The sequence below is a fragment of the Sinocyclocheilus anshuiensis genome, unplaced genomic scaffold (genome assembly GCF_001515605.1).
Source record: "Sinocyclocheilus anshuiensis isolate Anshui unplaced genomic scaffold, SAMN03320099.WGS_v1.1 scaffold2082, whole genome shotgun sequence".
Classification (NCBI taxonomy): domain Eukaryota; kingdom Metazoa; phylum Chordata; class Actinopteri; order Cypriniformes; family Cyprinidae; genus Sinocyclocheilus; species Sinocyclocheilus anshuiensis.
This window is the reverse complement of record NW_015555845.1, coordinates 89,749-116,783: the sequence shown is the minus strand read 5'-3', so window position 1 is coordinate 116,783 and position 27,035 is coordinate 89,749. Positions and strand designations below refer to the sequence as shown.

Genomic DNA, 27,035 nt, shown 5'->3' with positions numbered 1-27,035 from the left:
GCCAATATGAGCCAGTCGTCGAGGTAGTTGAGAATGCGAATGCCCGCTTCCCTCAATGGAATGAGGGCTGCCTCCACGACCTTGGTGAAAACACGAGGCGACAGGGACAGCCCGAATGGGAGGACCTTGTACTGATACGCTCGCCCTTCGAACGCAAAGCGGAGAAACAGTCTGTGTCGAGGGAGAATCGAGACATGAAAGTACGCGTCCTTGAGGTCGATCGCTGCGAACCAATCGAAAGGACAGACGCATTGAAAGATGCGTTTCCCTGCGGCCAGCTCCACGCTGCGGCCGTTGTGAAGGCTGCTGCTGTGGCCGCGCCGGAGCGGAGGTGGAGGCCGCAGGAGGGCGCCCTCGGCGACGAGCAGACAGAGGGGCTGCAGCCGAGAGACCGAGGAGCTAGAACGGGGCATGGCAAGGGGGATACCCCCCCGTTTGATGAGGAGATATCTGGACCGCAACATCGCGATGCTCATGTTCCCGCAATGAGAACATGACTCATCCACGAGCGCTGCTTCAGCGTGCTGAAAGCCCAAGCACGAGATACAGCGATCGTGACCGTCAGATGAAGCCAGGAAACGACCACATCCAGAAACGCACGAGCGGGAAGCCATCTTTAAAAAGACGCCCGTCGCTCGTGGAGCTCTTTTAGAAATTGCTCTTTTTTGAAGGAAATTTACTCTTTTAGAGAGCGCTGAAGCGCCCAGGGGAGGTCGCGGCGAGACCGCAGAATGAAAGCTGCAGCCCGCCGAGGTTTCAGCAGCCTGGATGGCAACCCCCGCTGACACGCCGTAACACCAACGCCAGCTGTTTTCCAAACACTCGCGGAGATTCGTCCTGTAGAAGGCTCGGCTCCGAAGCGAAAAGCTGATGTGCGTTTGCACGCGCTCTCCTTTTATACCCGCGCTGCGGGGCGGGGTGCGCGTGGCGAAACACGCACGCCAACTGTCATTGGCTTGTTTAGTTAACACTCGAAGGTGATTGTGCTCTCGTGCGAGATCCCAATTCGTCAGTCACGACTGACGTAACGTCGAACGTGACTGACTGAAAGGGAACAGTGGTAGTATAATAGAAATATATAGCATATAACAATAAATTATTGTATTAATCAGTTATATTACATTGATGTAATACATTCATATGTATTAATTAAATGTTTCTATGTATTACATAAAATATTGTTAAATATAAGGGGCATCTTCATAATAAGGTATTTTTCATAAGTAGTGCTCCAATAATGTAATTTGTTTTCCATATGTAAATTGAATGGGCAGAATAAATGGGCTAAATGGGATATGGCATAAAATCACACATATGGATCATCAGAAACTGCAGGATTATGAGTCAGTCCAATGTGAAACAGCCTTGGAGTTGATACAGGTGATTGGTTCTCTCATCAAAAGGCTTATTGTGCTCCACAGGGCTTATTACTCCCTCGCACAAAACTTGAACAGTTGCATAACAAACTACTTACACAAGCAATGACATGGTAAAGAATTTGAATCAGCATTGGCATGATTTAGTGACATTTCAGCGTTTTTCTGTCTGTTTCAAGTAAAGCAGACTCGACAAAAGACTTTTGTCAGACCGGCTGGCAGCATGCAAACACCGTGGTTTTGTACAGGAATGATCAGACGAGACAGTGTTGAGTGTTTGAATGTCTTTTGATTTCAGTTACCGTTCACACCCATCAAAAATAATAGAAAGAGTTTCTGAAACAGGAAAAAAAAATTATTTGGTTTCTCTCAGTCATCTTAAAGCATAGACCAGCCAAATGTGTCATCATAATTTAAAAAACATAATAATCACATGCCCTGTAATTAAAGAACAGCTTGCTCAGCAGAACGAAATGCATCTCTCTTCACTCAAAGAAACAGATATCCAGTACACCCACTTTGTTAGATTATACTTTTATACAATAAATCTTCTCACATCACCTTTCTTTTCAAATTAACTTCAGGCGTTGTTGTTGCCTAAAAGGATTTCAGGTAGAAACGGAGAGAGAAGCGGCTTCTGCTGCAACGTTCATCTGTTGGGGAAAGATTTACATAATCTGTTTTTCAAAAGGCTTTGTTCATTTTCCAAGATTCTTGAACAGAACCTTCCCAGATATTTACATATCACAGTATTCCTTCATAAAATACGTCTTTGAATCACACGTTGTCGGAACAATAAATTGTGAGTACTGTTATGCCATGTTGCGAGGGCTTTATGATCTATTTGTGTGTTTTACAGAGGGAGTCAGTGATTATTACTAAGACCTTTGGCAGCTTTTCACTACGAATCACGTTCCCTTTTCTTGGAGATGCCTCCAGCACATATGAGCATTTGTCATTCCATTTGAATAATTACCATACCAGTCTAATGATAAATTGTTTCATGCCATATGCAGCTCTCCTTACAATGAAACGCTCCTGCTACACTCTTAAAAGTAAAGGTTCATTATTGGCATTGGTGGTTTCATTTAAGAAACTTTAATATCTATGGAAACTTTCCAAACTTGGGGGAGGGGGGCGGGTTCTTCTATGGTAATGCTGCACTTTTTAGCACTTTTATTTTTAAGAGTGCATAGCTTGGACTTTACTTTGGAGCATCACTTTTAGACTGTTATCTTTGAGGTACCACAGCAGAAGCCAGGAAGAGCTTTGTCTGCAAAAGGGCATCATCAATCACTTTTTTTTTTTAAAACTGAACTCCTTATTATCCAGCTGAGAGCAGATACCAGAAAGTAAATCTGTGTGATGGAATGCAATGGAAAACAAAGTACTGAGAATGGGGCATCTTCAACCTGTTGTCATTTTATTTTGTTATTCATGGCTTACTTGGTCCCCTATAGGCAAGTTACAACAAGGAGCGTGTCAAGTTGGGTAGATGATTTTACTCTTTTAGCAAATTATCTTCCTAAGGTGCAATTTCATTGCATGAATTAAATGTTTTATTTATTTATTTATTTACTTGCTTACACATTTTCCTTATGATAATCATGAAAACTATCAAAAGTTAATGTTTTAAAAATGTATTTATTTATTTATTATGAAAAAAACTGCTGTAAAAGCACTACAGTGTAATCAGTTATATATTATATATATTTATTTTATTAAGATAATTAATTTGTGTAAGCAGACACATTTGACCTATTATAAGCATGCAAAGTAATTATCAATATATATTTTTAATTTTACAATTTTTATTTTTGAAAAATATTTATTCTAATAAAAAATGTCTTATTTACTTTTTTTTTTTTTTTGGAAATTTCACTTGAACGCATTCAAATTGATTTTAATACTCAGCATAGTATAATTAATCGAAAGATACCTGTTGTTATATTGACATTAATTACATAAAAATAGATAAGCTGATGGTTTCAAAAATACACGTGATGTATTAGTTGAGTTTTGTTAGAAGGAGCAAGAGAAAGGAAATGAGAAACTGATTTAATCACAAATACTCTTAGATATGCTGATGAGTCAGACTAATTTCTTCACAAACTGATCTCTTTCTCTGAGTTCTTATACTTTCATTGAGTGTAATGAAATGACGAGTGTGTGATGTTTTAAGCAGTCACTCAATCGGACACCCACACAAGGTGCTGAAGTCTCGCCAGAAGCTAACGCTAAGCGGATGCTTGAATCCTCACGCTAAAGCCAGTGGAGTTTTTTTCCCTCTGCCCACTCGCACCAATGTTGCTTGGCGACCTTCTTTCTCTCTCATGCTCTGTCCAGCTCAGAGTGTAATTACGATTGTAAGTACGTATTAGTGTGCCTGCGTTGCACTCATGTGAGAGTTTGATGTGCGTATGTGTTTGTGTGTGAGTGTGAGCTTGAACTCGGGATCTGTCCTCTGACTCAGTCTCACACAGAAGGGGAAGGAATAATCACAGGGTAACTGCATCCTGGCATCATGGGGAGGGAAACAGCTCAGCTCAACATGTGAAGGTGTAAATGAGACCCAAGAGAAATAACACCTCACTTACAGATTAATGCATGCCAACTAATTTCTTCTGTGAGGGCATTGTACATAGCAAAAGACTGGAGTACAGCTGTTCCTCTGCTCAGTTAAAGCTCTTTGAGGAGATCTTTATTTTTTAGGGTGGTGTAGCCTCATGTTTACAGATCTAGGTTGATGCATAAATATACCATTTCAGCAAAGCCCCACTGTTCCTGTTGTAACTGTACTGCAATTTGCATTAAATCGTATAAATGTAACTTTGTAGTATCACTTTTTTTCTGTTTTTTTGAAGATTCCTGATAGTCTCAGTTCAGCAAAGGTATGAGTAAGAGGTCATTCACACAGAATGAGATGTGGGCAGTGAAATGAGAAAAATACACAAGGTCTCAAGACACGTTTTTTTAAAAGTTGAACTTCTTTTAACCTGAGCACTGCATTTGAAGAACTCCTGTCTTGTGCAAGATGCTGCAAAAGATGCAAGACTTGAGCGCAACGGTCAATGATGTCCATCTAGTGTGTTTACATAGAAAAACAATGGAAAAGTAGTGCAGTGGAATGGAAAAAGTCTCTCTTTTTTGCCACTGAGTTGGCAGTTTTGGTTGAACAGTTGGTGAAGACACCAATGTGATCGGATTAGTATTCATAGCTTTTCATCATTTATTTGATAAATTAGCATAACACTGTACTTTTACTAATAAATGAGAGTCCTACTGATATTTTGTTCTGACCAATCTTCAGATTTTTTTTATTTGTATGTCTGAAATTGAAGTGAGAATGATTTTCAATTGAAATTCAGTTCCTAAATGTAATTTAAATACAAAAGGTATAGCAAACAGGATGCAGATCTGCAAAGGCAATCTATATTTCAATGTAAGGACGTGGAATTAAAATGAATTGAAATTTAAAATATAATGTACAGTAACTGTTATTTTTAAACAGAAAAACAAAGTTTGTCAATATAAACTAATATATAGTTATTCACATATCTGGATATTTTTGGGTGCAGAAATTTCAGTGCATCACTATTTTTATTGAATGTATATCAGTGGCGTTCAGTCTATATAAGCTGTGAATGCTCTGCATACCCAGGCCGTCTGAGAGAATGAGTTCACGGGCTAATTAATATAAACATGATTATAAGGTAATCCCTTGTCATTAGAAGATGTAACTTAAAGCTTAATAAAGTGTTGGTAATAAGTACGTAAAATTAATTTTTTGAAGAACAATGGTAATTTTCTGTCAATCTACATCAGTTACGGAAGCTTCCAGGCAAGTGGATTCTCCGCAGCTTTCTCGCCTCTGCTCTATTGCTATGAGACTCGTCAGGATTGTTGCATGTTCTCATTGGTTATTGTCAACATGCCTATGTGGTAAATTTAAAAAAAAAGTTTATAAAATGTATATCAAATTTTAAATAATAACAAACATCAGGAAAAAAGAGGAAACAATATTTTTGTTTTCCGTATGCTTGTCGCTTAAAGTTAAAGTCCTTCTCGGATTTTATATTATATTTTAAAGATTGGTATTTTGCTTGGTCTATTGAAGTAGTTCACTTTTTGTTATGTTGTAGCCTTATGTTAAAATGCTTTAAATTACTTTTTTTTTCCCATATCAATCTACACTATATACACCATAATGACAAAGAAAATAACAGGTTCTCTATCTGTCAGTCATTAAGAGTTATGTTGTGACTCGACATTATGGGGTCTTACTTGGGAGCCCGAATCCTCTCTGATTAAAAGAAAACGCCAATGAAATTTGGCTAGTGGATTTTGCATGCTGAGCCACTCTCTGTGCACACGGGTATAAAACAGGTGCATCCACTCATCAGATTTTTGCTTCAGCGCCAGGCAAATTCTCTCTGCTGCTGGAAGAAGGAGCTGTTCTGGGTGGTGTTACGGCACAATCTGCGGCATCCCTGTTAATTCAACGATTCCCCTGGGTGCTTCATCTAAAAGAGCAGTTTCTGATTGCGGACGGCATGTGTCTTTTTAAAGTGTCCTCTTGCTTGCGGTCATTTCCTATCCTCTGTCGACAGCCACGATCGTTGTCTTCAGTGTCTGGGCATCCAGCTCGCTGAACCTGCGTATGAACAGTATGCAATCGAGGGTCGGGCATGGCTGTCAGGGTTCTCCCCTTCGGGCTTTCCCTGGAACAGCCCCCCCCCTGTATATTTGCAAAAGTTGCGGAGGGTGCCCTTGCCCCCTTACAGGAAGTGGGCATCAGGATCTCGAACATGGCCCACTCGTGAGAACAGTTGTGTGATCACAGGGACCTGGTGGGTCCAGCCAGTTGGGACTTCGGGTCAGCTGGGTAAAGGGCAAGCTCTCCCCCAGGCAGAGAATCTCTTTTTTCTCGGTATGGAGTTAGACTCGGTGAGTATGACGGCACGTCTCACCAAGGAGCGTGTCCAGTCCGTGCTGAACTGCCTGAGTTCCTTCAGAGGCAGGACAGTGATACCACTGAAACACTTTCAGAGGCTTCTGGGGCATATGGCATCCGCATCTGCAGTCACGCCACTTGGATTGCTGCATATGACACTACTTCAGCACTGGTTACACTCCCGAGTCCCGAGATGGGCATGGCGCCGCGGTACAGTTCACGTGACCATCATGTCGACTAGTTGCCACTCATTCAGCCCCTGGACGGACCTTGTCTTTCTACGGGCTGGAGTGCCCTTACAACAAGTGTCTCGGCATGTTGTTGTCACGACAGATGCCTCCAGTACTGGCTGGTGCGCTACATGCAACGGACAGGCAGCCTCGGGGTTCTGGAAAGGACCTCGACTGCTTTGGCACACCAACTGCCTCGAGTTGCTGACAGTGCTACTAGCCTTGCGGCGGTTCCAGCCACTGCTGCTTGGCAAGCATGTGCTGGTCCGCTTGGGCAACACTGCGACCGTTTCGTACATCAACTGGCAGGGTTGTCTACGATCATGTTGCATGTCACAACTCGCCCGCCATCTCCTCCTCTGTAGTCAGACGCGGTGCAAGTCGCTGCATGCTGCCCACATCCCGGGGGAGCTCAATCGTGCAGCCGATGTGCTCTCATGACATCTCACGTTCCCCGGAGAATGGCGACTCCATTCCGAGACGATCCGGCTGGTCTGGAGTCGATTCGGGGAAGCTCAGGTACACCTGTTTGCCTCCCATGAGTCCTCCCACTGCCAGCTGTATTACTCCCTGACCGAGGCCCCCCTCGGCATGGACGCACTGGCACACAGCTTGCCTCGGGCTTTACGCAAGTATACGTTTCCCCCAATGAGCCTTCTCGCACAGACACTGTGCAAGGTCAGGGAGGATGAGGAACAGGTCCTGCTGGTTGTGCCGTATTGGCCCACCCAGATCTGGTTTTTGGAAGTTATGCTCCTTGTGTCAGCCCCTCCCTGGAGCATCCCTCTGGTGAAGGACCTTCTTTCTCAGAGGCTCGGCAGCTTTGGCACCCGCGTCCAGATCACGGGACGTGGCAGACCTAAGTGATCTCCCACCGGCGGTGGAAGACACTATTACTTAGGCCAGAGCCCTCTCTATGAGGCGAGCTTTTGCCTTGAACTGGAGTCTGTTCACGATCTGGTGTTCTTCTCGCCAAGAAGACCCCCGAAGATGCACGATTGGAGTAGTGCTTTCTTTCCTGCAAGAAAGGTTGGCGCGTAGGCTGTCACCCTCCACCTTGAAAGTGTATGTGGCTGCTATCGCAGCACATCACGATGCAGTGGACGGCCGGTCCCTGGAAAAGCACGGTCTCATCGTCAGGTTCCTGAGGGGTGCCAGAAGGTTAAATCCTCCTAGGCCACCCCTGGTGCCCTCCTGGGATCTCTCTACCGTGTTGGCTGGCCTTCAGAGGGATCCCTTTGAGCCGCTGGACACAGTTGAGCTTAATTCCTATTTGCTAAGACAGTGCTCCTGACCGTGCTCACTTCCATCAAGAGGGTCGGGGACCTCCAAGCATTTTCAGTGAGTGAAGAGTGCCTTGTGTTCGGGCCGGCCTACTCACATGTTGGCCTGAGACCCCGGCCTGGATACGTGCCCAAGGTTCCCACCACACCTTTTCAGAGCAGTCTGACGCCAGGCCCAGTATTGGTGTTAGCTTGCCCGGGTCTCCGGTCAGCCCCTGTACTGGGCTAGGTGTCCACATGGCTTGATTCCCTTCAGGCGATCCCATATGTGTATTTTCCATGGTAAGGTTTCCCTCTCGATGAACCCATGTCTTCCCTTTGACAGACCATTCTGTCAGTCTCTGCTGGCAGTCATTCCATCCCTTCTCTTAGGTAGGACCTGCCTCAGAAACCCATTCCATATGTAGTACTGCCCCAGGCCTTGGTCAGTCCATATTAGTGTCTACACGTCACCTCCCTACGGGAGGATGTGGCCTCCGTAGTGCCCTTACGTTACGTTACGCAGTTACGTACGTAACCCTCGTTTCCTGATGGAGGGAACGAAGACGTTATGTCGCCATGCCACAACCTCGAACCATCACTGGTTGCCAGGGACAAGTTCTTGGCTCCTCAGCATAAAACATGATGAGTGGATGCACCTGTCGCCTATTTATACCCATGTGCACGGGGAGTGGCTCAGCATGCAAAATCCACTAGCCAAATTTCATTGGCATTTTCTCTTAATCAGAGAGGATTCGGGCTCCCAAGTAAGACCCCATAATGTTGTGTCACAACATAACGTCTCCGTTCCTGAGGGTTACGTACGTAACCGAGATGTTTTTAACATCTTTGCAAATTTATTAAAGATAAAAAACTTAAATGATTCCATTGCATAAGTATTCATACCCTTATCTGGGACTAGGGATGTAACGGTATGAAAATTTCATATCACGATTATCAATTTTATCACGGTTTTGTTAAAATGAGATGAAAATGTTAAAAAAGAACTGATACATACACTGAAAACATTTCAATAAGTTTTATATTTGAAAATCAACAAACAACAAATACAATTGCACTTGTTTTAAGCATACACATTAAATTATTACATTAACATGAAGCCCTGAGAGCTTTTCCTAGTGCAGGTTTTATTAAACAGTACCTTAAATAAGAACATCAAATGCACACATAAAAACAAAACAAGTAAAGCAATGTGCATGTAACAATACAACCATATGTAAACAAATCAAATGAACCGCAATGATTGTATGTCTGTTCTCTACTTAAAAAAGAAAAAAAAGTGCAGCTGACTTAACATCCTGCATATTATATGCATCTTTGTTCACTTGAGATTGAAATGCAAAAATGTCAGCATATTAACTTTGTCTGGTTTAAGTAGTGCTCTTTGAGGGGAGACAATATGCCCGCTTGCACTGAATACTCTCTCTGAAGGCACGCTGGTTGCTGGGATGCACAGAAGCTTCCTGGCAACCCTGGCAAGGTGAGGCAGTTCTGATGCATGTCCCCTCCACCACACCAGTGGATCCTCTTCTGCTGGAAGTGGGGGCAGAGACAGGTAGACTTTGATTTCTCCTTTTACACGGTCTTATAGAGTGGTCGGAATCTGACCCTCTTCACCTCTTTGCTGCCTTGTTGTTGAAGTAATCTTTCTCAGCAACCCGGCTAGGCCTTTGCCCTCCGATGATGCTGTGGGAGTGCTGGTGGTGGTGGAGGTGCTGCTGCTGGTGGAGGTGCTTTGTGGTTCTTCCCTGACTTGTGCAGCCAGCATCACAGCCTCCTGGACACAGTCAGTGTCAATTTTTGAAGCCTCAGACTCATTTAAAGAGCTCCTTTTGAAGCGGGGGTCAATGAAATAAGCCATGTTCATGACTCTCTTTGCTTTCTCTGTGTATCTATTTTTGAGATCTTCTCTCATTAAATTTTTCATCTCTATGGTCAGGGATGTATCTGTATCCTTTTCCACTAGAACATCGCAATTGATGTGGTCCAGGACAGGCTTGATGGCTAACAGTGTTACTCGTGTTTCTGAGGCAAGTGCATCCGTTAACTTGCTCAGAGGTTAGAGGAGCTGGCACAGTTGCTCCATGACAGTTATTTCAGTATCCTTGGGCATCAAATGCCATGCTCCTCTTTCTCCAGCCAGTGTTGCACAGACTGGTTGCTGTTGACTAAGGAAACGCTCAACCATCTTGTATGTAGATCCCCATCGAGTCACCACATCATGTATCAGAGCCTTCTGTGGCACGTTGCGGGCAGCTTGATTTTTCCCTCAGTTCTCGCCTTATCCGCCAGCTCCGTGAGAAGCCCTGGACCAGATGGTGGCAGGCCTTGACTGCTGTTTCAACTCTCTGAATTTTCAAAGCCTTTGAGATGGCCAGGTTCAAATTATGGCCAAAGCACCCAAGCCACACGTCTGAGAACCCTTCAAAAGCCTTAATCATGTTTGTTGCGTTGTCTGTGGTTATGCAGACCAGGTCTTTTTTGTTGATCCCCCATTCTTCCAGCATATTCTCAAAAAACTCGCTGATGTTGTGAGCTGAGTGATCTTCTGGGAAGAATTGAGTTTCGAGGCAGTTTGACTCCAGTTGCCAGTCTGGGGTGAGGTAATGGATAGTGAAGCTTATATAGGGTTGACTACCACTGCTTTCACTAGTCCAGAGGTCAGTAGTTGCAGCAAACCATGTTCCTTGAATTAATTTTTTTACAACATCAGCTTTGACCTGGTTGTACAGGTTTGGTATTTCAGTTTTGGAAAAAAAATTTCGTGATGGCGCTTTGTAGTGTAGTACAGCAACTTTCATCAGCCTCTGAAAACCAGGCCTCTCAACAATTTGAAATGGCATCATGTCCTTTGCAATGAAATATGAAATAGCTGCAGTGAGGTCTTGAGCATTTTTTGATGTGGGTGCATAAGCAGTCTGCCTTTTAAATGCTTGTTCAAGTGTCTGTGTCACAACTGTAGATGAGGAGGGAGTCGAGGGACCAGAAGCACCACTGGGTTTGCCTGCTGCACGCCCACTCTGTAAACAAGGGAATAGCAAATGCATTATCATTAATAATAATAATAATAATAATAATAATAATAATAATATTCACTCACTTATGCATGTGTGTGTATATCCAATATTAGTATTACTTATTATTGTTATTATCATCAATGATATTATCAATAATAATAATAATAAATCACTTACACACACACACACACACACACACACACATTTTAAATGAACAATAAGTTGGTTGGGTCAGATGACTAAACTCATGGAATATCGATTCTGTTCTGCTGCATTTCCTTCTTTATAATGGCTGTTGTCATTAGCGACGCATTAGGCCTATAACACAGCGCACATTCATGTCTCTCATATCACCACGGAGGCACGGACGCGCTCTCGTTTCATTCAAATGCAACTTGCCGTCTTGCGTCTCAGTTTTGGAATGTATTGAAAATGATATCAGAGGAATTTACCCGCCGGTGGGAGATCACTTAGGTCTGCCACGTCCCGTGATCTGGACGTGGGTGCCAAAGCTGCCAAGCCTCTGAGAAAGAAGGTCCTTCACCAGAGGGCTGCTCCAGGGAGGGGCTGACATGAGGAGCATAACTTCCAAAAACCAGATCTGGGTGGGCCAATACGGCACAACCAGCAGGACCTGTTCCTCATCCTCCCTGACCTTGCACAGTGTCTGTGCGAGAAGGCTCATTGGGGGAATATTACTATAATATTGCTTTAGTGATCATATTGTCTGGACGATTGCTTTGTACACTGTAAATAATGGATTAATAAACAGGTAAGATTTTAAAACATTAATCTTAATTCAATATTTCATGTCCCCGCAATTATATATTATAGGTAAAAAAAATATCTGTGTAATAAGTTTACTACGAATATACAATACATTATTCTATAAATGTCAACCTTAATAGTTTGGACGTGTTCGTTTGTCTTGACTCAAAGCCACTTGCTGCGATCTTTTCTTCGCGGAAGCTTTGCGTTAATTACAAGTGAGATAATGAAATATTTATTCTCTAATTAATATTTTTTGTCCAATTATTTGCCCTAACAGTTAGTTAGTTTTGGTATTGAGATAAAAGTTAACTTACCTTGCATTCGCTATAACAGTGGGTGGTGATCACGCAGATGGCTCAGCAAATTTGATGTGTTTCCCCCTTTTGCAGCGACTTTCTTTTTGCATGATCTGCAGACAGGGTGACCGTCCTCAATTAAATTGCCCTCAGGACTCTTGTAAAATCCAAAATACGACCAGACCTCCGATTTGGTCCTCTTAGATGGCTGAAAAATCTCCAGAGCGCTCTAACTGCCTTCCGCCATATCATCTCGTGCAAAAAACAACAATGCGTGCTGCTCCCACGTCAGACTGATGGTGGCTGGACAGGATTTACCGCGAGATTTAAAAATTGCGATAATCAAACATGGTTTTAATGATAATTAAATTTTAAACGATAATACTAACCGTCAGGACATTTTATCGTGGTTTATCATGAAACCGGTAATCGTTCCATCCCTATCTGGGACACTTGAAATTTAGCTCAGGAGCATTAATTTTGCTTGTAAATGTTACCACACTTTGAGTGAAGTTAACCTGTGGCAAATTCAATTGAATGGGTATGATTTTGAAAGGCACACATCTCTTAATAAAAGGTCTAACAGCAGAAAATGCATATTAGAGCAAAGACCAAGCCCTGAGGTAAAAAAAAATGCCTGTAGAGCTCAGAGACCGGATTGGATCAAACCACACATCTGGGGAAGAGTTCAGAAAAAAAATCTGCTGCATTGAAGGTTCACAGAAGCATGTAGCCTCCTTCGCCAATAGAGCTGGCCTCCTGGCCAAACTGAGCAATTGATGGAGAATGGCTTTGGTTAGAGTGGTGACCAAGAACCTGATGGTCACTCTAGTTGAGCTCCATGATCATATGTGGAGACATGAGAAACCTACAGAAGGACAAACATCACTGCAACATTCCACCAATCTGTGTTTTATGCTGGTGTGGCCAGATGCAATCCTCTCCTCAGTGAAGACACATGAAAACACACTTGGAATTTGCGAAAAAGCACCTAAAGGACCCTCAGACTGTGAGAAACAAGATTCTCTGGTCTGATTAACCTCAATTCCATGCATCATGTTTGAAGGAAACCAGGCACTGCTCATCACCTGCAGAGTACCATCCCAAAAGTAAAGTGTGCTGGTAGCAGCCTCATGCGGTGGGGCTGTTTTTCAGCGGCAGGGACTGTGGGACACATCAGAGTAGAAGAGAAGCTCAGTGCACCAAAATATTGAGATAGCTTTAATGAAAACCCAGTCCAGAGCATTCAGAACCTTAGACTGGGCAGAAGGTTCACCTTCCAACAGGACAATGACCCTAAGCACATAGCAAGAGTGGTTTATAAACAACTCTGTGAATGTCCTTGAGTGGCCCAGCCAGAGCCTGGGCTTGAACCCAATCAAATATTTCTGGAGAAACCTGAAAATCTGCATCTGCCCCCATCCAACCTGACAGAGCTTGAGAGGTGAACAGGTGAGGTGAAGCATGGCAGATAATTGCCAAATGCTGATGTGCAGAGCTTGTCGCATCATACCCAAAACTACTTGAGGCTGTAAAGGTGCTTCAGCTAAGTACTGAGTTAAGTACTGAATACTTATGCAATGTACTTATTTCAGTTTTTTATTTTTTAAAATGTACAAAGTTATGACAGTTCTGTTTTTACGTTGCCATTATGGAGTGCAGATTGATGTGGGAAAAAAGTAATTTAAAGCAATTTAACATAAGGCTGCTTGAAGATGAAAAATTGAAGTTGATGAAAATTGATGAAAATGAAGGGGTTTGAATACTTTCGCAAGGCATATATATATATATATATATATCAGGGGCGTTTCCTCCGAGGCAAGGGAGGCAATGTCTCCTCAAAAAATGGGATGAGAAAATAATCGATATTACAAAAATGAAACAATGCAAACATTACTAGTAAATATGACATTAAAAGTATAAAACTCACTCGTTTTTATAAAGTAACACTGTCCAACAGCGACACCCACAGGTAAAGTTACAGCGGAGGCATGCCTCCCTTTGGCCCATAGACTTACAACAGAGACCCCTTGGCATGCCGTGCCTTTACTGGGTTGTAATTGAGATGAATGGGGGGAAATCACGTGAGAGGAGGCAATGCCTCCATCGTGCTATAATTGGATATGATCAGTTCTGACTGGATGTGATTGGTTCATGTGATAAATCCCGCCTCTTGTTTTCGTGCTAGCCGTGAGAGGAGGCAATGCCTCCATCGTGCTATAATTGGATATGATCAGTTCTGACTGGATGTGATTGGTTCATGTGATAAATCCCGCCTCTTGTTTTCGTGCTAGCTGTAAGTGCTGTTATGTAGATGTTCTGTATATTTGTTTCATAATTAATTATTTTGTAATTAACTCCTTAATTTCTTGTATTAATTAATTTGAGGTTCAATTTAAAAATGTAAATGAGTTGTAATGTGATGTAAATTAATTTGGTGTACTTTAAAACATAAGGTGCGAGAATGCGTCACTTTAACGGAAATTACGTGCTTGTTAGTCGCCCCGATGGACTGATGATGAGCGGAGGCATCACAAGGCCCTACTAAGTTAAAAAACGTTTAAGTTTAAAATCAGTGCTGTCACAAGCCAAAAGGACAGTAAGGAAGATTTTCATAAACTCAAAGACCTCTTTTCATGACAAGCGGCCAGTGAGTTCTCATGGCGTTGTGGCATTAAGACGTCAAAGGCGCGAAAGACATAAAGAAGACGACCCTAAGAATAAAACACCCGTTCTAAAGAACCAACCTGTGTCTGTGTTGTCGTGGAGAGAGCTACACTTGCTCTTGGCCTGAATGAAGAAAATGATGGTGTTATTGACAAAATATTAAGTAAACAACTCTCCCGCTTAGATATCACTACTTTGTGTCAGTCAAAATAAAACTTGAAAGGGCTTGAAAACATGATGACCGTGTGAGTTAGTGAGCATTCAGCTTGATGAAATGTATCTTCGTGTCTGTGACAGTGTTTACAGGGCTTTTATGATGATGACCCGAAAATAAGTTGACTATTAAAAAGAACAGCTGAACATCAGTTCACTATTAAAAAACGGAGTGTCTATTTCACTAAGTGCAAATAGGCCGCCTTGTTGGTAGAAGCTATTTACACTAACTCCACCCATCAATGTAAGGTTACTACAAAAGACGACTGTTAATTAACAAGTTCAGTGGCGTATAATAAAGCGTGAGCCGAAGTCATTTTTTATGTGATCGACCCGGGTTAGGTTCCACCCGAACTTTTTTTTTCTCCATTTTCAAATCTCATATCACATCGGGTAGGTGTAGGGAGGGCTTATTGTCACGATATCAGTCAGCTCTCACTATGGACTACATTTCCCACAAGCCCCGCACCTGGAACTAATTACACACACACACACCTGTTGTCTATCTGGAGCACTATAAAGGTTGCTCTCACACACACACTCACTGCAAAGTATTGTGTATGTTGATGATTGTCTGTCTGTTCGCTATGGCGCCGTGCCTAGCGATTCCTGAGCCTGAGTCTGTCTGTTCCTGTGTTTTGAACTACTGCCTTTGTTTGACTTCGCTGTGACATTAAAGCTGCACTTGGATCCGACCCTGCCTTCTCGTATCCTTCCTTCCGTAACAGAATACTTCGCCACTGAGGATTCAGCAGCCGTGTCTTGCCGTTCCGATTGAGGATGGAGTTGGCAAAAGAACTGGTCCGTCTACGACAGGGAGCACAAACCCTCGAGGACCATATCCAGATCTTTATAGATATTGCACACTATGCAGACCTGCCGGATTTCATGCTCATTTACTTTTTTGCTCATGGACTAAACGAGCCACTAAAACCTCACCTTGTCCGAGATGGTCCTCATTCACTTGTGGATAAAAAGACTAATTATGAAGCTGTGTTCCCTTTTGTCCCACCCAACCTCCCTCTCCCTCCTCCTCTGCCTGTCATGCTCTTTGTCCTGTCTCCGCTGTTCTCTGTCTGTCCCTTAGGTCATCCGTGAGGGGTGGTTAGCGGTCGGGATTTGCCGATCTTTATAGATATTGCACACTATGCAGACCTGCCGGATTTCATGCTCATTTACTTTTTTGCTCATGGACTAAACGAGCCACTAAAACCTCACCTTGTCCGAGATGGTCCTCATGGATCACTGGTCCAATTCATGGATTATGCTCTTCTGGTGTCTGGATCTTCCGTCACTGTGGGTGAGGCAGATCCCGTTCCTGTAATGGTGGCCGTTGCCGAGATTCATCCTGTCGCAGCTAAGGAACCAGAGTCGTGTCCGTCCACGGCTGTTCCCCTTGAATTGACCACAAAACGCCAGAGGTTGGTCTCTGGTGTGGAGGATCCCCCGCTGAGATCGGTGCGAGCGGCTGGTGTGTCCGTGTTCTCAGCGCTGGTAATCCCTCTAAGATTAGCGGCGGCGCCCGCTGTAGGAGAAGCCGAGGAGGCGACACCCGCTACGGACCTCCCAGAGGTGGTGGCCATTGCTGCAGAACCTCTCAGGGAAACAGCATATGCTCCAGCTCCCCTCACGGTGGTGAGTCCTATTCCTGAACTGTCTGCTTTTCTGAATTCTGCGGATAACTCTGATTCTGAACTGTCTGCTTGTCTGAATTCTACTGATAACTCTGATTTTGATCTGTCTGCCCGTTCTGTCACTGCTATGGAGGCCGTCTGTGAACTCACTGCTCGTCCTGTCACGGCTATAGAGGCCGTTTGTGAACTCACTTTCCGTCCTGTCACGGCTATGGAGGCCGTTTGTGAGCTCTTTACCTGTGCTGTCACGGCTATGGAGGCCGTCTGTGAACTCACTTTCTGTCCTGTCACAGCTACGGAGGCCGTTTGCGAACTCTCTGACCGTCCTGTCACGGCTATGGAGGCCGTCTGTGAACTCACTTCCTGTCCTGTCACGGCTACGGAGGCCGTTTGTGAGCTCCATCTCCGTCGGTCGGAACTCTAGTCTCTCCATCATGGTTCCTCCCGCTGTCGACTCCACCGTGGACTATGAATTGGAAATTCTGGTTTGAGCGTATGGAAGCCGCTCTTAGGCGGGGGGCACTGTCACGATATCAGTCAGCTCTCATTATGGACTACATTTCCCACAAGCCCCGCACCTGGAACTAATTACACATACACACACCTGTTGTCTATCTGGAGCACTATAAAGGTTGCTCTCACACACACACTCACTGCGAAGTATTGTGTATGTTGATGATTGTCTGTCTGTTCGCTACGGCTCCCTGTGAACTCTCTGCCCATCCTGTCACGGCTATGGAGGCCGTCTGTGAACTCTCTGCCCATCCTGTCACGGCTATGGAGGCCGTCTGAGAACTCTCTGCTCGTCCTGTCACGGCTATGGAGGCCAGAGCCTGAGTCTGTCTGTTCCTGTGTTTTGACCTACTGCCTTTGTTTGACTTCGCTGTGACATTAAAGCTGCACTTAGATCTGACCCTGCCTTCTCGTATCCTTCCATCCAGGACCACTTATATTGTCCCAATACGGTGGCATCCATTTAAGAATTTAAATTAAAATTATAATTTACACTCAATATGTTATTATTGCATACTGTTTTATAATTTTCTACAATACTAAGGTGCAGAATATTGTTCAAAAATATTGTTCAAATTGTTACTGCCTTTATTATTTTGGAATAAATGTAAAAATGCATAAAAACACTATGAAATGTATAAGTATTATTTAAAATATTGAATAAAATAAAAATAATGTTAATAAAATGCAAAATATAATTATTTTTGTTCTCTCTTATGAAATGTTTATTTAACCAAGAAAATCTGAAAGCTAATTAAAAACTAATTAAGTGTATGTATATATATATATATATATATATACAGGGCCGGCCCAAGCCTTTATGGGGCCCTAAGCAGAATTTTACATGGGGGCCCCCCCAGTGCCGCCAATACAACTGATTATTTTCAATGCTTGATTATTCGTACACCCATTATCGATTTTATTTGTTGTTGTGTTGCTTACATCATACCAATGTCTGCCTGTTATGTTTATACCCTTCTATGATTTTTAATTGTAACAGTAGCAAACCCACAAGAGTGGTCAGATGTTAATTTGCAATTTAACATTCAAAGTCTTACAGTACTAAGTGGCGTACTTAATGTGGTGTACTGAAAGTAGCTAAATAAACCAGCTGACAATGCATTTACGGAACAGAATGTTATTTTAACAACATATATTATTAAACACACATCTAAAACAACAACTCTTAATCTATAGCATAATGATGTTGGAATATAGCAATACCCCAAAGGTAGGCTAAGGTAAATAATGTTAAGCTGTTATCAGCACCAAGTTTATGAAACACCCCCAAAATGCGATCGATTTTAACCCTTTGACGCGCCGCGCTTTGGCTGGCGCTGAGCCAGAGAAAGACACGCTCGGTGCTTTTCATATATCAAAATTGTTCAGTGTTTTCAACCGCTTTATTTAATTTATTTTAAGATTTCAGACATTTAAATAGACATTTCAATTAAGTACTAGCAAAAAAAGAAATTTATAACTAGTTAAATACACACTGATTTCGATGGAAAGCGTCAATAATAAACCTTTCAATTAAAAATTGACGACGTGTTTTATTCCTATCGAATACACATTGTGTAGGTAACCATAAAGTTTACTCGGTTTTCTCCCAGTTCACTGGCCACTTACTTTCATGTATTTTGGGAGAAATGGGTTAATTTAGGTGATGTAAATTCGACAGATCCACACGACAGTGTCCAGCGCGCATTATAGATCAACTAACATGGTCATTAAGGTTGTTTAAACGACAAAACAAATTAATGTACACATATTTGACAATCAGAATAGGCTATATCATATAGGCTAGGTCATGATGTAGGCTAGTTAAAATGTTTGTGGATATTTTGATAAAAAAGGAAAAACTAAATAAAAGTCATACATCTGTCATAAAGCGCTATTGTGCCTGCATGATGCGTCGCTATTGAAATAATAAGATAATACGTATAAATTATTTAAATATTTAATGTTGCTTTTTTCATGTACTCTTGGGGGCCCCTTGGTGGCCACGGGGGCCCTAAGCAGCCGCTTAATACTTATGCCTTGGGCTGGCTCTGTGTATATAGCTTTTTATACAATAAAATGAACATACAATGTTCCGTTTTGGAATAAATAGTGTAGAGGTCCAAAATCACAGACTGAAACAGTGACATTTACTTAGTGTGTCAAAATATAATGCTGGAGCAGCAATATGTAAAATTTGTTTGGCTGAAATTTTGAGGCTGTTTGTTGAACTTTAGTACTATGCTTTATCACCTAAAATTACCTAGTTAACCAAATTGAAGTGCTGACATTTTATTTTTGATTTCATTTTCAATTATTTTCACTAAATGATTTTGGTAAATCACTGTATTATAAAAAGCTTTACGTTTCAGATTCTGTGTCAATACATGCATTATAGTGTATATTACCAAGTACTTACCAATACTTACACTATGAATATAAATGAGATCACCCTGAAAACATTTACCCATTGAACAGAACTTTTCTACCTCACATTTTACAAAGCAATTTACCTCAACAATACTTTAATCTTATTTATTCTTCAGTTGACCTTTAATATACTAGATTACATCAGTCAGATCTCTTGACTCGAGGAGTCCACAGCGACAGTTTCCATTGCGTGCAGCTCAAGCTGTGGAAGTAGGTGATTTGCTCCTGATTTATCCAGATTGCTCCCTCTTCTTTTGAGCAGAGCACAAGGCAAAGCTTTGCTCAATGTGGCAGGCAAGCACAACTGTTCATTTCCAACACTTTATTTACTTCATTTCTCTCTGCATTGCAAGATCCATTCAGTCAGGATTCCAGACTCAGTCTGACACAACTCCAAATATTAACATCACATATAATATTCTTTCCTCATGAGATGAATCACTTTTTTTTACTGCTGGGTGGATCATCTGCAATGTTTCATGCATCTTATTATACCCCTCTGCATTTTGTTGTCCATTAAACTTGCAGCCCAACATCTCAGACTTTTATCAGCATCAGAGTAAGAAGGAAAAGGCCCGTTGTCAATAAGCTTGATTTATGTGTGCTAGCCTGGCACAGAGGCACTGCATCCGTAAGTTCTACCTATTGAGCATCTGGCAGTAGATATTTCTTTATCATCTGCTGCACAGTAAATATATCTAGATAATAGAAGTTTAATTTTGCATTGTTCACTGTGGTTGGTAGGCAGTCCTTTGAGTTCTTGTATAATGAAGTTTTGATTGCCCCATGACACTCAAATCAATTTTGTTTACTGAAGCCTCTGAAGAAATTAATTAAAGTTCTGTTTTAAATAACTCGAGTGCCAGACTTCATTAAGTAGAGTGTCATACTACGGCTTATTTTTAACTTCAGATTTCATTCATTTCTTTATTGTGACAGGAAGCAAAGTCACCAAAAGAACATTGTGTGAATGAGAGCATAGATATTGCATCATTTTATTTTTCTGAAATTGATTGTGACAGCTGACCTTTGCTGTTTGGGTGGACTTTATTAAATCAAGAGGCAAAATTCTTAGTGTGGTATTTTGTTTTTCAAGGGTACATGGGCTCCAAAACACATTTGAAAACTTAAGCGCCACATATGATGTATACATTTCACTGCGCCATTAACAAAATGTCAAACCAAGAAGCATTGGTCAGCTGATGTTTTTGTATTTTATTTTATTTTTTATTTTTTAGTAGCTGTCCAATGTGTTTCACAATATTCTTAAGTTGTATCCAATAACAAAAATGTCATGCTTCATAAAATTATATTTTATAACAATAATGTATTTTATAGTAGAGGACAAAAATTTCCATAGTAGGAATGTCTGTAGTATGTGTTTGCACGTGAGAGAAGCAGACAGTTTTGTAATGATCACAGATGGGGTCTCCCCTGACATATCAGAATACTGGCAAAGTCAAACCAGCCAAACGCTGCTGTATATGCCTCATGTGCTTTTTTTCTTTCTGATTTTTTCTCTCATCCTATCGTCTAATTCGCTGTATTTCATCAAATTTCTATCTTCTGTCTTTGTCACTTATGTAATAACTATACCTTCTCTCTCTCACATGTCACATACCTTCTGTGTCTCTCTGCTATGAAGCATGAAATAATGTTTCATGTACACAGGGACTTCTTACCTAATTAGTCCCGTACTGGTCGGAGATGCACGTCTGAAGAGACAGCGATTCTCTAAGTATAGCATGCGGTGACTGTAACCTTCATGAAATACCCGTTACAATTCCTCTGGCACATCCATTTCGTGTACAGTATAACACCACGGCACATGGATCCGACACACCAGAATGACTTTTAACACTGGAAAAGGGTCAAGAGAGACAGAATGAAATGCAATCTGAGATCACAGAAATGATTCGAGGACAGCAAAACTGCAGACGTGAGACAAACTCTGTGCTGCAAGAACTGAGGCTGACCCTGAAAACCCAATGATAAACATCATAAACCCAACTAGGGCTCAGGTGTGTTGTTCTGGAAAGAGCCAATGCATACAAACACACTCATATACATACATACAAACAGATGCTGAGGCACATAAGCAGATAGCACGCTTGTATGCTCATGTGCGCTCAAACTGCTTCCAGATGATGCACCTGGGGTCTCAGAATCACCAGAGGTCAGGATCTCATTGACCCAAATCACATCTCCACTTTACACCATCATATTATGCCGCATTGCTTTATTATGACAGAGTAGAGATGGGTGAGAGAACTGTTCTCTGATTATTTCTCCATGAATACTGCATGAGTCTGATTCACTCTGTTCTTCTCGGATTATGGGTTATGTTCTCTAAAGTAATCATGACAGTTCAGCTTCCAACTAAATTTTATACCATCTACATGCACACACATACATACGCACACAGCCTCATCAGAAAAGCAGCAGGGAGAGCATGGTTACAGTAAACTCCTTGAACTGGCTGAGGTTGAAGTAATGCGTGTATCTGGGTCTCTGCCTGCAGTAAAAGTCTTTGATTCTGTTTGGGGCAGGGAAGGCAGTGCCTCTTAGTGAAAATAATCCACAGTACAAAAATAAAACAGCACAAATATAAAAAAAAATATGACATTACATAGTTTAGAAATCACTAATTTTACAGTGTCCAAAAGTGACACCAGTAGTTGAAGTTACAGCTGAGTTGCGTTTTAATAAGGCCCCTAAGTCCTGCAGTGATAATGTATTTTTGTAGGCCAACCTGGAAGTTAGCATCACCCTGCTCCCTCAAAAAAAAAAAACAATACGAATGGATTATTGCAGAAAATATAAAAATATGCTCTGTTTTGTTTGTACACATTTTGTTCTTCATGGTAATCTTCACAAATTAACACAACATTTATCAATTTTGAAGCCTAAATGTCATATACTACACCATGTACACATGACTTCAACCTCACCACCATTAAGCTTCTGGCATCTCTTTCAGTCTTTCTTTTTTTTTTTCAAAGTCTGAATTAGAATAGTTTGCAAGAGCAGGATTATAAACACAATGAGGCTGTGAAAATGGACTAGTTAGTAGATGAGTTTACTTGTTCGGTGTGATGTTTAATGTCCCCGCTAACTTCTGTAGTCCCATTTAGCCACTTTAAAAAATAACATTACTGATGTATTTCGTGTCATAGAATAACACGTTAGAATATCTTGAGCTTGTGTTAACCAAAGACATTAACCAAAAAAAAACCTTTGCCTTCAGTATGATGGAACCAAAAGTGCTAGAATGCTAACGTGTTTCTGGATTTGGGCCTACAATTTTACATCTGTGCATGCTGTGGGTTTGATGGAGGTAGGCTAATTGAGAATAAATGGGGTAAAGTCATGTGAGAGGAGGGAATGCCTCCATTGTGCTAAGATAGGCGTATTACACTGTTCTTGTGATAAATCCTGCCTATTGTTTTTGTGCATGATTTGCATTTAAATAATGGTGCTAATGTGAAGTCTAATTAAAAACTAAGTAAACAACTCACTCACCGCTTTATATCATGTCAAAATCAAACTTGAAATTAATTGAAAACATAATCTTTTTTTTCTTCTTTTTTGCATTCATATACTAGTTATTATTTTTTAATAAATGTAAAAATCAAATTTACACCAACTTGGGCCTGGCTTGCAATCTCCTTTCCAGTTTATCCCAAAGGTGTTCAATGGGGTTGAGTTCAGGGCTCTGCGCGGGCCAGTCAAGTTCATCCACACCAAACTCATTCAACCATGTCTTTATAGACCTTGCTTTTGCACTTGGGTACAGTCATGCTGCAATACAAAAAGAGCCTTCCCCAAACTATTCCCACAAAGTTGGAAGCATAGCATTGTCTAAAATATCATGGTATGCTGAAGCATTTTTTTTTTTTAGATACAGTAAATATTCATTTACTGTACTTTAAGAAAATAACTTATATGTACTCCTTGTAGACAGATACGTTTTTTTCTGATTGTGTCCATCATACACACATCCAGGCACAATAAATGTAGAATGTATATTTGAGTGTGTTTTAAGTCATGTCCTTGATCTCACACAGTCTTCTGAAAAACACTCCTAATTGATCAGTCACTATTCTTTATTTTGAATCGCTATGCTATATAATACTTTCTGATGCTGTTTGACATCAGAACAATACGTTTGCTTTACTCCCTTAATTATTCATTGAGAAACATGTCGAGTGATCAGTGCAAGTCTGCTGAAAGGAGCTGCTGGTGCAATAACTCCTTCAGTCCCCTCAGAGCCACTGGCCAGACAGCCTGCAGGAGTGCCTTTAAAGAGCATGATTATGATGATTAATTACATCGTTTAAACTCAGTCTACTGATTTTAACACCTCTATTTCACTCTCAGGTTTAAACATCCCCACTTTAACATGAGACAAACCTAGATGTGTGGTGTGTGCGTTTATTGCTTTAAAAGCTATTGGTCTCTAGATGGTTCTGCTCTGTTTGATACTGTCAGTGTAGATTGACAGTCACATTGTAGATGTAGACAGAGAATTACACATTACACGCTGTCCCCTACAACACAAGACTCATTTCATTGAGCTGTGCCATTGTTGTGGCCATGCTCCTCTGTTTTCCTGCAGTGCGCAACGCTCCATTTGTCTTTGGTGCAGCTTATTTTGAGCAGCCCCGTTAATGTAATCTTAAACGTCTTTCTCAATCTCACTGGAACCCAATATTTTTTTTTTTGTCCTCTCACTTTTTCAATGATAGATAGCTTTCTTCTGCAGTGCTGTCAGTTACAAAATACAAATTCACCCCAGAGGCTCAAAGACTTCACAACCACATGTGCACTAACAATATTCAATCACAATCAATCAATCAATACTAAATAAATAAATATATATTTTACTTTTTTTTATTTAGTATTGTCCTGAAGTATTCTATGCTCACCAAAGCTGCATTTATTGATCAAAAACTTAATCATACAATTATTAATAATGGTTCTTATCATGCTAAGGATTTTTTGGTGATTATAGATGTCAAAAGAAAATCACTTATTTCAAATATACATTTTTGTAACATTATAAATGTCTTTGCCACTTTTGATCAATTGAATGCATCCTAGTTGAATGTATATTCAGGCGAGTACTAATTAAAAAAAAATATATTGTATACATTTTTTAGACAATCCCACTTATTTTGTTAAAATTAGGAACATCAACCTAGATTATTAATTTCTGTAACAGTTGCTTTTCATGATACCTAAGCTCTTAAACTAATATTAATGTACTGAAGAAAAAAAAACTTTGATGAATGACTTTCTGTGCCAAGTTTTAGTACTGTAGGTTCAAATATTTGGTCCTGCTGTGTATAAGTATAAGCCTTTAGTCATGTTATTGTTTCTGCTTCTTTCTACCTTGCTCTGGGTCTTGAAAAGGGGATTGTGCCATTTCCTCGGTCACACTCTTCAACTTAATGTTGTTATGAACTGTCACAAGTTGACAGATGGATCCTTGGAAACTAATGGTAACGACAGGCTGTATATTACAGAACATGCTGTGTAAGTTCTCGGGTCCTGGTTGCGCATTATCCATGTGTAATCTGTCACACATGCAGGTTTATTATCTGCAGTACGGTGAATCTGTTATTATCCTGCACCTTCATTTTCTGGCCTTGATGCAGAGAAATAAATTCATACTGATAGTAGCACAGAGGTAATACACTCTCACTGCAGAATGCACCCGCTTGCATTTTCTCTCTCTTGGTCATCCTTATTTTCACTCTCTGTCAGTACTTTTCTGTGTTCCCAGCAAAGTTTGTCGCTAATCCCAACCCACTTGATATCAATAAATCTCTTAAAAACAATGAATTCCCTTTCATCTGGTTCATGGTGCTCACACAGCTGTCGTGACCATCTTCATATTTGCTGTGGAGTCACAAAATCTCTGTAATGTTTTCAACTGTTTATGGGATTTAGCACACTGCATTACTGAAGCTAAGTGGCGCTGTGTTAGACTACGGCCAGAAACATACTTTATGCTTTATCAAGACATTGCCAGTGCTATTGTTTGACTGTGGTGTTAATAACCTCAGATGCCTAGCAATGCCTTTGCTATTCAACACAAAGTTTGGCTGGCTAGCATGAACCAGTAAACCTCTGCTGGTATTGTACACCATCTGGACCCAGATGACATTTTTTTCCTCAGTTGAGGGCCATTTAAAAGTTGCCTTGTCAACGAATATTGAAATTTGAGAATGTAAATGGTAAAAGCTTAGCATTCACATTCATATAAACCTTTAATCAATCCTGATATTATTGTTCAGATCGCAAAAGCATTTTAAAAATGTTAAAACCAGTGTTTTGTTTTTTTTTTGTCTTTTGATTAAGATATCCTTTACTTGTTATTTTAATTGAAATGACATCTATTGCTTTTAAAAAAAAAAAATAACATTAATAACAATAAACCAAATATTCAAACAATTTATATATATATTTTTTTAAATGAACAAAAACACATTTGAAAAATGTTCCTGAAGTAAAATTAAAATAATATTCATTGTCCTTTTTTAGTGGTGTTACTGAAATGTATCACAACATGAGTCACAACGTAACTGACAAACCATATTAGTACAGTTCACTAAAACTATATTTAAATGTTTTTAATGCTTAAAAATTAAGTAAAACAAAATCAGTTTTGCCCTTTTAATTTAATTTAACCTGTTCTCAAATAACTAAATCTCAAGCTGAAATAAAAATTAATACAAAACTATTTGGACATTTAAAAAACCTAATAAAAACAAAAATACCAGTGCTGTCAAACGATTAATCGCATCCAAAATAAAGGTTTTTGTTCACATAATATATGTTCTGTCAGGACCACTATCGTCAAAATGATAGATACTTAGCATAAAGTTTGGTTTGGCGGTATGGTTCTGTTCTGGGCAAAAAACTCCCTGCCCATCCATGCAGCCTGTCATGAATGAGCAGGGAGAGCAGCAATAATAACCCCCCCTAGGGTTAACAGAACAGAACAAAATGCCGCGATAGGTGTCGTATTCCTATAGGTAGATGTGATCAGCTGAGAATCACTATCGTCAAAATGATAGATACTTAGCATAAAATTTGGTTTGGAGGTATGGTTCTGTTCTGGACAAAAAACTGCCTGCCCATCCATGCAGCCTGTCATGAATATAGCATTAAACAATGAGAATGAAATAAGAAACTTAGCAGGAAATGTTGCTTAATAATATATTTATGGGGGAAGCATCACCCCAAGCTCAGCAAGTGAGGAACCAGAGGAAAACAATTGTTGTTACGTGTATTTTTTTATTATTATAATATATGTTTTTTTTTTTTTTTAAGTGCTGCTTGCACTTGCTTAGAAGTGCTGAATAATACTGAATAGAGCTTATATAGGAATGCTGCGATAGGTGTCGTATATTCCTATAGGTAGATGTGATCAGCTGAGAATCATGCAACTAACGCTAACGCTTAATTTTATGTACTGTGTATATTTATTATGTATATATACAGTATATATTTTGAAAATATTTGCATGTATATATTTATATTCATATAATTTATATTTTATATAAATATATTTAATATATAAACAATATATTTTTCTTAAATATATACATGCATGTGTGTATTTATATATACATAATAAATA

General features: G+C 40.6%; 1 protein-coding gene across 2 annotated transcripts in view; it reads left to right on the top strand.

Moving 5' to 3' along the window:
- The window catches only part of LOC107675612 (voltage-gated potassium channel subunit beta-1-like), a 116,559-nt gene that overhangs the window by 18,542 nt on the left and 70,982 nt on the right, over positions 1–27,035 (top strand). The window lies entirely within an intron of this gene.